The sequence below is a fragment of the Bos taurus genome, chromosome 3 (genome assembly GCF_002263795.3).
Source record: "Bos taurus isolate L1 Dominette 01449 registration number 42190680 breed Hereford chromosome 3, ARS-UCD2.0, whole genome shotgun sequence".
In the NCBI taxonomy this organism is placed as follows: domain Eukaryota; kingdom Metazoa; phylum Chordata; class Mammalia; order Artiodactyla; family Bovidae; genus Bos; species Bos taurus.
The window spans coordinates 2167541-2175810 of record NC_037330.1 but is presented as its reverse complement, the minus strand read 5'-3'; the positions used below and the strand labels follow the sequence as shown (position 1 = coordinate 2175810).

The window sequence follows — 8270 nt, the reverse complement described above, 5'->3', positions numbered from 1 at the left end:
TGGAAGAAGCACAAGCAGGAATCAAGATTGCCGTGAGAAATCAATAACCTCAGATATGCAGATGATACCACCCTTATGGCAAAAAGTGAAGAAGAACTAAAGAGCGTCTTGATGAAAGTGAAAGAGGAGAGTGAAAAACTTGGATTAAAGCTCAACATTCAGAAAACTAAGATCATGGCATCTGGTCCCATCACTTCATGGCAAATAGATGGGGAAACAGTGGAAACAGTGGCTGACTTTATTTTTCTGGGCTCCAAAATCACTGCAGATGGTGATTGCAGCCACGAAATTAAAAGACAGTCCTTGGAAGGAAAGTTATGACCAAACTAGACAGCATATTAAATAGCAGAGACATTACTTCGTCCACAAAGGTCCATCTAGTCAAGGTTATGGTTTTTCCAGTGGTCATGTATGGATGTGAGAGTTGGACTGTGAAGAAAGCTGAGTGCCAAAGAATTGATGCTTTTGAACTGTAGTGTTGGAGAAGACTGTTAAGAGTCCCTTGGACTGCAAGGAGATCCAATCAGTCCATCCTAAAGCAGATCAGTTCTGGGTGTTCATTGGAAGGACTAATGCTAAAGCTGAAACTCCAATATTTTGGCCACCTGATGCGAAGAGCTGACTCATTTGAAAAGACCCTGATGCTGGGAAAGATTGAAGGCAGGAGGAGAAGGGGATGACAGAGGATGAGATGGTTGGATGGCATCACCTATTCAATGGACATAGGTTTGGGTGGACTCTGGGAGTTGGTGATGGACAGGGAGGCCTGGTGTGCTGCAGTTTATGGGGTCACAAAGAGTCGGACACGACTGAGCCACTGAACTGAACTGATAGCGGTTTGGTAGGAATTGAGGTGGAAGGAAGGCTAATGATAATTAATGACTGTGTTTTTCAAACTAGGATACATAATAATACATCATTTTCTTCCTCAATTCTATGTAATTCAAAATATATTTTATCAGTAAGAGATTATTATGGCACAGAATGCAAGATTACATACATTTTCAAAATTATACATATCTACAAAAAGGTAGCACTGAAGTGACTTCTAAAGCACTTAGTACAAAATTACCTCTGTCTTCTGTTAGAGGCAAAAATTGGATAAGCACAGATTTGGGGGGAAATGCAAACTGACTTCAATCCCTTCTCATATGTATTTCTTTCTTTTTATATATTTTATTACTTGGGATTTTTTTGGTTTTTATATAGATTTTTAAGTCAGCATCCAAATATCAGTGATGACCTGACAAACCACATAATTTCTGGAAGAGTCCAAGTGAAACTCAATGTGAAGGAGTGCACAGAAACAGATGCCATTTTTGATGATGGCGGCATAGAGACTATTGATGTTGTTATCTTTGCCACAGGATACAGTTTTTCCTTTCTTTTCCTTAGTACTTTGATCAACGTCACCAATAATAAAGTGTCCCTGTATAAATTCATGTTCCCTCATGACCTGGAGTGGAGAAAGCAATGGCACCCCACTCCAGTACTCTTGCCTGGAGAATCCCATGGATGTAGGAGCCTGGAAGGCTGCAGTCCATGGGGTCACTAAGAGTCGGACACGACTGAGCAACTTCACTTTCACTTTTCACTTTCGTGCATTGGAGAAGGAAATGGCAACCCACTCCAGTGTTCTTGCCTGGAGAATCCCAGGGATGGGGGAGCCTGGTGGGCTGCCATCTGTGGGGTTGCACAGAGTCAGACACAACTGAAGCGATTTAGCAGCAGCAGCAGCAGCAGCAACATGACCTGGAAAAGTCAACACTGGCTGTCAACGGCCTTATCCAGCCACTTGGCATCATCCTATCTATTGCAGAACTCCAGTCTCACTGGGCTACACGAGTGTCAAAGATATGTCAATAAAGATTGGATAAATTCCTCATATTTCAGGGAAAATTAGTCTTCAGTTTCTTCTTGCCAGTAGTCATCTCCTTTCAACATTTGGAATCCTGAAACACTCTGATTGTCTCTTCTAGGATGAAATCAACTACTCTCGGTGGAGAACATGTTGGCAGATATTGCCCAGAGGGAAAAAGCAATGGAAAAACCGTAAGTAAATAGTAACAACTAGTTTGGAACCAGTGTAGTGATCATGGAATCCTAATCCAGGCTCAAAATCCATGCTTCATCTCAATTATGTGGGTTTTTCTCCATATCCTAAGTAATTTTGCAGCATAAAACCAGGTATGAATCTTAGTCCTCTGAGTTATGCAACAATTAATCATATTTATTCTCTTTAAATCATATTAAATCTGAATTTCAGTCTTTACTCGTTGTTTCTTCTATGGTTTCACCAGAATCCAGGAAATTTATGTAATCCCCCAAAGATGGGAATATTCTCTCATTTTCATATCACATTCCTTACCGGAATCCTCATTGTCTAGATCTAAAGTGCACTCTTAAAATCTGGAAAATTTGACTTTTCTGCCATGATGAGGATGAAGAGGTCTTTGCTGAGGATGGGGTCTCCAGTTGAGATGGGCTCAGAGTCTAATCTCCCCAGGAATTCAACACAGTTATTCCCTCTGAAATCTTGCCATGGGCTCCCAAACTCTTTCACACCACTCTTCTATATCACACACTGCATGAAATCTCTCCCTCTCCCATCTTGTTGCCTTCAAAGATATGTCATCTTCTTCCTGAGCCTAGAATTTAAGCAAACAAGTTAGAAGTAGAAATTACAAGGAAGCTATTTCTTTGACCATATAACAAAAAATGTCTGATGCAAGGAACTATAAAAGGCTCAGCTACTTTGATAGAATCATGGAGATGAGTAATACAGACAGAAAATATACAAATTAATATCTTAATTACCTCACCACATCATTTTAGGGTTTTAAAAATTGTAATATGTTTATATGTGTGTCCAAATTCATTCTCAGTAACCCACTCCAATTTATACTCAGTTTTACAAAAGTTGTAACACAATGAAAACTATTGGTTGAAGTATTCAAGTACCATTCTCATCAATACTTGTAATAAGTGAAATGTCTCAACTCATTAAAAATCTATTTTGTGCATATTATGGCAGGCACATTGCTAAGCATTTCCAATATGACAATGGAGAGTGATGTAAAATGGTAACATTGTAGTTTCTTCATATGTAACAGTACCTAAAATAATCCTTCTGTTCTCAGATGTGAAGGCTATAAACTTGATGTTGTTGTGAAGGTCCCACATCATGGAACAAAGGTTCAGATCATGCAAAAGAGGTGCCAGCTCTCACACATCTCTAAGATGACATTTTGTGTGTTCTTGCATCAGGAAATACACCATACCCTGCCCCCTGTTGTACAGGTGTGCACAGGACCACAGATATTCTATGAAACACATTTATGCATGTTATGAAAGGTCATTCCTTCTTCAAGACTCTTTATTGCTATATGTGAGAAATAAAACTATCATAATGAAAAATCAAACCCACAGTATAAGTAGGGCCTTTAGTGTTTTGCTGTCCTTGGATGGCCATCATGTTGAAGCATATGGATCAAGGCAGAGCCATACAGACAGCTGCCATTTCCCCACAGTACTGATCCCTGAAGCAACTACAACCACTGCATCCCTACCCCATCACAGCCACCAAGCACCTTGGCCAAGTTCTTAGTGACTGATTGACTATCCATCCCCCAATTGATGGCATGCACACAGGATCTAGAAGTTAATAGTTTTCTATCCCACCCACACAACACACAGGGAAGTACTGAACTGGATTACAATCCTTCATTTACAAAATGAATTTCTTAGAAGGTAGGGATCACCGTTAAAACCAATCTGCAGTTCAGTCTCCTTAGAACAGTCAAAAATGAATGGACAAGAGCATGGAAACTTGGGTTCTGTGAATACTTTGCCATTTAGTGGCTGAAGGGAGCAGGGTTTGTCACTTAGCTTTCTAGTTCTGTTTTTTTTCCCCATTTAAGGTGAATAGAAGTAAACTGGTAGCTTTCAAATGATGCAAAGCTCTGTCCTCCCACTTGTTTCAGGTATGTGAAGACACCCCGCCACACCATCCAAGTGGATCACATTGAGTATATGGATGAGATTGCCACCCTAATGGGTGTGAAGCCCAGCCTGCTATTCCTGTTTCTCTCAGATCCAAAGCTGGCCGTGGAGGTTTTGTTTGGCCCATGCACAGCATACCAGTACTGCTTTCAGGGGCCAAGGAAATGGGCTGGAGCCCGGAGAGACATCCTGACCCAGACAGAGCATATCATCAAGCCCCTGAGGACTCAGATTAGTAGTCCGGACAGTCATTCATCCTCACCACTCTCTTGGATAAATATGGCACCTGCTGGCCTTGCATTACTAACTGCTGGCTTAGCATACTTCAGATATATTCATCATCGTATATGGAAATAAATGAGTAAACATTGAGGAGAAAAAGCATGTAATATTTTCTACTCATCTTGGATCATTATGTTTAAGCCAGTCACACATGTATAAAATGTTATTTAGTATTACCATAACTGTTATATAAAATATTATCTAGATATACTTTACAAATAGATTTATTTCTTAAAAATAGGTATACATTTTGCTTCTAGAAGTAATATGAATGTCTAGGAAGAGCTTATCATTAAAAGGAATTCTATGTAAGCCCTAAGAATGCTTTGCAACATAAAGTATACCCAAATTGGTTTCCCAAAGCTCAATTATCCTTTTAGGAATTTATAAATAAAATATTACTTTATCACTGTATTTTCAATGTTATTCTTTTCTTCCTTCCAAGTAAATTATATAACATTTTCATTCATAATAAAAGCTGAAATTTTTATTTTTGTGTTTACAACATAGGAAATAAAAATCAAAGGGAAAAGTACTTTAGGCTTTAGTTTCTCAGAAACTAAAAATGTTTTTTGAGTACATTTGCAAACAATCATTTTATTTTGAAGAAACAACTAAAGAAAAAAAGTGCAGTGTATTACATACATTTTAATAAATTACTCTAAACTTTCAGTTAATAAGCAATTATATAAGGATTATATAATTATATATATATTATATTAAGAAAAAGGCTATACTGATATCTAAGTACCAAATACAGCTACTAGTTGGTTGACCTGGTCCTTTGGCTCAGCCTTCAGAGCAGCCCTCTCCATGTGTTATGTAGGAGACTTCCTTACTGATGTCATTTTGGGGGTGCCATAAGAGTTCTCTGCTCCAAAACACTTTCTCCTCCTCCTGACTATGTGAAATCCTCCCAAGACTCAGCCTCTGTTTTTTGGCTAAAGGGTACTTTTCCTGTCTGCTTGTTAAAATCCAAACTACCATGGAATAGGAGTATGAAAATTAAGTGGGGTGAGGCATGGGTATTGAGCAGCTGTGTGGTTGTAGTCATAAGAAGGAACATTAGTAGCATATGCTAAAAGCATTACAAAGTAGTATAAATATTTACTAAAGTGGTGGCTCAGACGGTAAAGCGTCTGTCTACAATGCGGGAGACCTGGATTCCATCCCTGGGTCGGGAAGATCTGCTGGAGAAGGAAATGGCAATCCACTCCAGTACTATTGCCTGGAAAATCCCATGGACAGAGGAGCCTGGTAGGCTACACAGTCCATGGGGTCGCAAAGAGTCGGACACAACTGAGCTACTTCACTTTCCTTTCCTTTTCCTTTCTTAAAGACAAACCGATTTTTTTTTTTTTTTAAATTTTGGTTGCACTGCATCTTCATTGTGCACAGGCTTCTCTAGTTGCCCATGGCATGTGGGATCTTAGTTTCCCAATCAGGGATCAAACCCATGTCCTCTACATTGGAAGGGGGAGTATTAACCACTGACCATCAGGGAAGTTCCAAAACTAAATTACAATGACAGCAAAATTTAATATCTTCCCATATTTCTCACAGTAGCTTAAATAGCATGCAGCTGTTTTGCCCCACTGTACACACACAACCACCTCAGAACACCACTACTAGGACTAACCTCATAATTACTGATCTCTCTTTAAAACACTGATCCTTAGAACCTGTGAATGTATTACCTCCCATGAAAAAAAAGGGACTGTGTGTATGTGATTAAGATAAGGCTCTCCTGAGATGAATAGAGGTCCTGGATCACCCTGATGGTCCCAGTATAATCAAAAGTCCTGATAAGGGAACGAGGGAGGTGATGGGACAGTAGAGGCCCTTGACGCATTGGCTGGTTCTGAAGAGGTAAGTAAGCCACTGGTCAAGGAATTTAGGTGACCTCTAGAAGCTGGAAAAAGCAAGGAAAGGATTCTCCCAGAAACTCCAGAAGGAATACAGACCTATCCACACATTGGTTTTAGCCCAGTGAGATTTCTAACAAAGTAAAAATCTGTGTTAGTTAAGTAATCAAATCTGTAGTGATTTGTTACAGAGAAGATAGGAAACTAACACTTTCTAAATATAGAAAGACAGTGAAAAAGATCTGGAACATGGTGGAATATGAGGATATGAAGTTAACATCTCCTCACAAGTATATCAAGAATACATCAGAACAGCTCTCACAGAGCACCTACTAAACACTAGTGGAGGACCTCAGACACCTAAGAGGACAAGAAAACTCCCCACAGGTAGGACGTAAGAAAGAAGGAAAGTGGGGAGGAAAGTGGAAGTGGAAAGGGACTGGCACCACTGAGGGGGAGCTGAAGGAGAAGAGAGGCTCCCACACTCAGAAAGGCCCACTCACAGCAAGGGGATAAATGGGGACAGAGAGGGACCTTTGGGGCATCAGGGGATTGGAAGGCAATGAAGCTGATCTGTGGAAGGCAGGACTGAGTAAGACCTATAGGAATGGTCTGTGCTGCAGCCCCACACACCTCAGCCTGAGCTATGTGTGTCCTGGTGAGGTGGACTCTAGGGACCAGAGAGTGGGGTTTGGAGAGTTGACCAGGAAGGGAACAGCTGAGAGCAGTGAGGACACAGCCGGAGGCAGCAGAAGGAAGGGCTCCACAGCTGGGAAGTTTAGTGGAGGGAGCCCGGGCCACCATGTAAGCCAGGTGCAAATGCAAGCTCACTCAGCTCACCACACAATAGGCCAACAAGTCTACAGACAAGATGTTGAGGCAAGGACTTTATTCAGAAAGCTAGCAGACCAAGAAGATGGTGACTAATATCTCAGAACAACCATCTTATTAGTGTCTTAATGCCAGTTTCTTTTATAGAACAGAGAGAGGGAGAGAAAGGCAGTAAAGAAGTAAAGTAAAAAAGGCACAATCGAGAGGGAGAGGTAGTGAGGAAGTAAACGAAACAAACAGGCTATCAGTCTTGCAAAACATCTCCTGGAATGCCCAGGCTCACGGAGAGGATGTGTTAATCTCGTCTTTCTTACAGCCGTTCACAGGTGAGCATGGTCAGATTGTCTCCCTATGAGCTAAACAAAGGCACTTTTAGTATAACATTCAGTCAGAGGGGCAGGGTTCCAAGACTGGCCATTATGTGCGATTGTAATAGTAAAAGCAATGAAAAGCAAAGTTTAGAAAAAAATCCAACATGAAATCTGATTTTAGCTCTTCTGTTACAGTGCCATTGTTGAGTAGCATGCAAAGGGTGGGGCTTTCATTGCAATGCCCTTCCCCACCTGCCAACCTGGCTTCCTTGGGCAATGGCAGGAGAGCAGGCCTGAGCAGGCTAGCCCACCACTCAAGCCAGGGTCTCCTTTACCCTCTCAGGCTCTGTCAACCCTTCAAGAGTCCCAGGCCTGAGCCCCAACCCTGGCAAAGCCTCTATAGGCTGAGTGGTCCCGAGGCTGAGCACCTCCCCATCAGATTTCCCTCCGACTGTGCAAGTGCTGGTAGACCCAAGTACTGCTCCCCAAAAAGCCTCCATGGGCCACACAGGTCCCAGCAGCCAACCTGCTGCCCTGACAAAGCTCTTCCATCCAAGCAGGACGTAGGCCTCAGTCCTACCTCCACCAAATCTTCCACGGGTAGCACAGGTACTGGCAGCCTGTGTGCCACCCCTAACAAAGCTTCCTCTGGCCACACTGCTTCAGGCAGGCCAAGCACCTCCCATTGACCCAAAGCCTCCTCCAGTAGTGCCAGCTCCTGAGGACATGCCTGGGGAAGCCTATGCCCCAGCTGCCCTATGCAGCTCTGGCTGCTCTGGGTGCTCTGGGGAAGCTTCAGGAGCAGCCCTGGTGAAAAGAATACATGCAAGCTGGGGCTGACACATCAGGTCCAGAGACCTACCTAGAGGTCTTGGAGGGCCTCCTAGGAAGTAAAAGACTGGATATAGCTCACCATGAGGGCAAGAACACTGATAGTTGAGGCAAGAGGGGAATATTCTTTTTTTAATTTATTTTCTAA

The 8270-nt window shown here is 42.0% G+C and overlaps 1 pseudogene; it reads left to right on the top strand.

Moving 5' to 3' along the window:
* The first annotated feature begins 1123 nt into the window (after window positions 1–1123).
* On the top strand, window positions 1124–4359 carry LOC789898 (flavin-containing monooxygenase 5-like; annotated as a pseudogene).
* Window positions 4360–8270: the final 3911 nt, after the last annotated feature.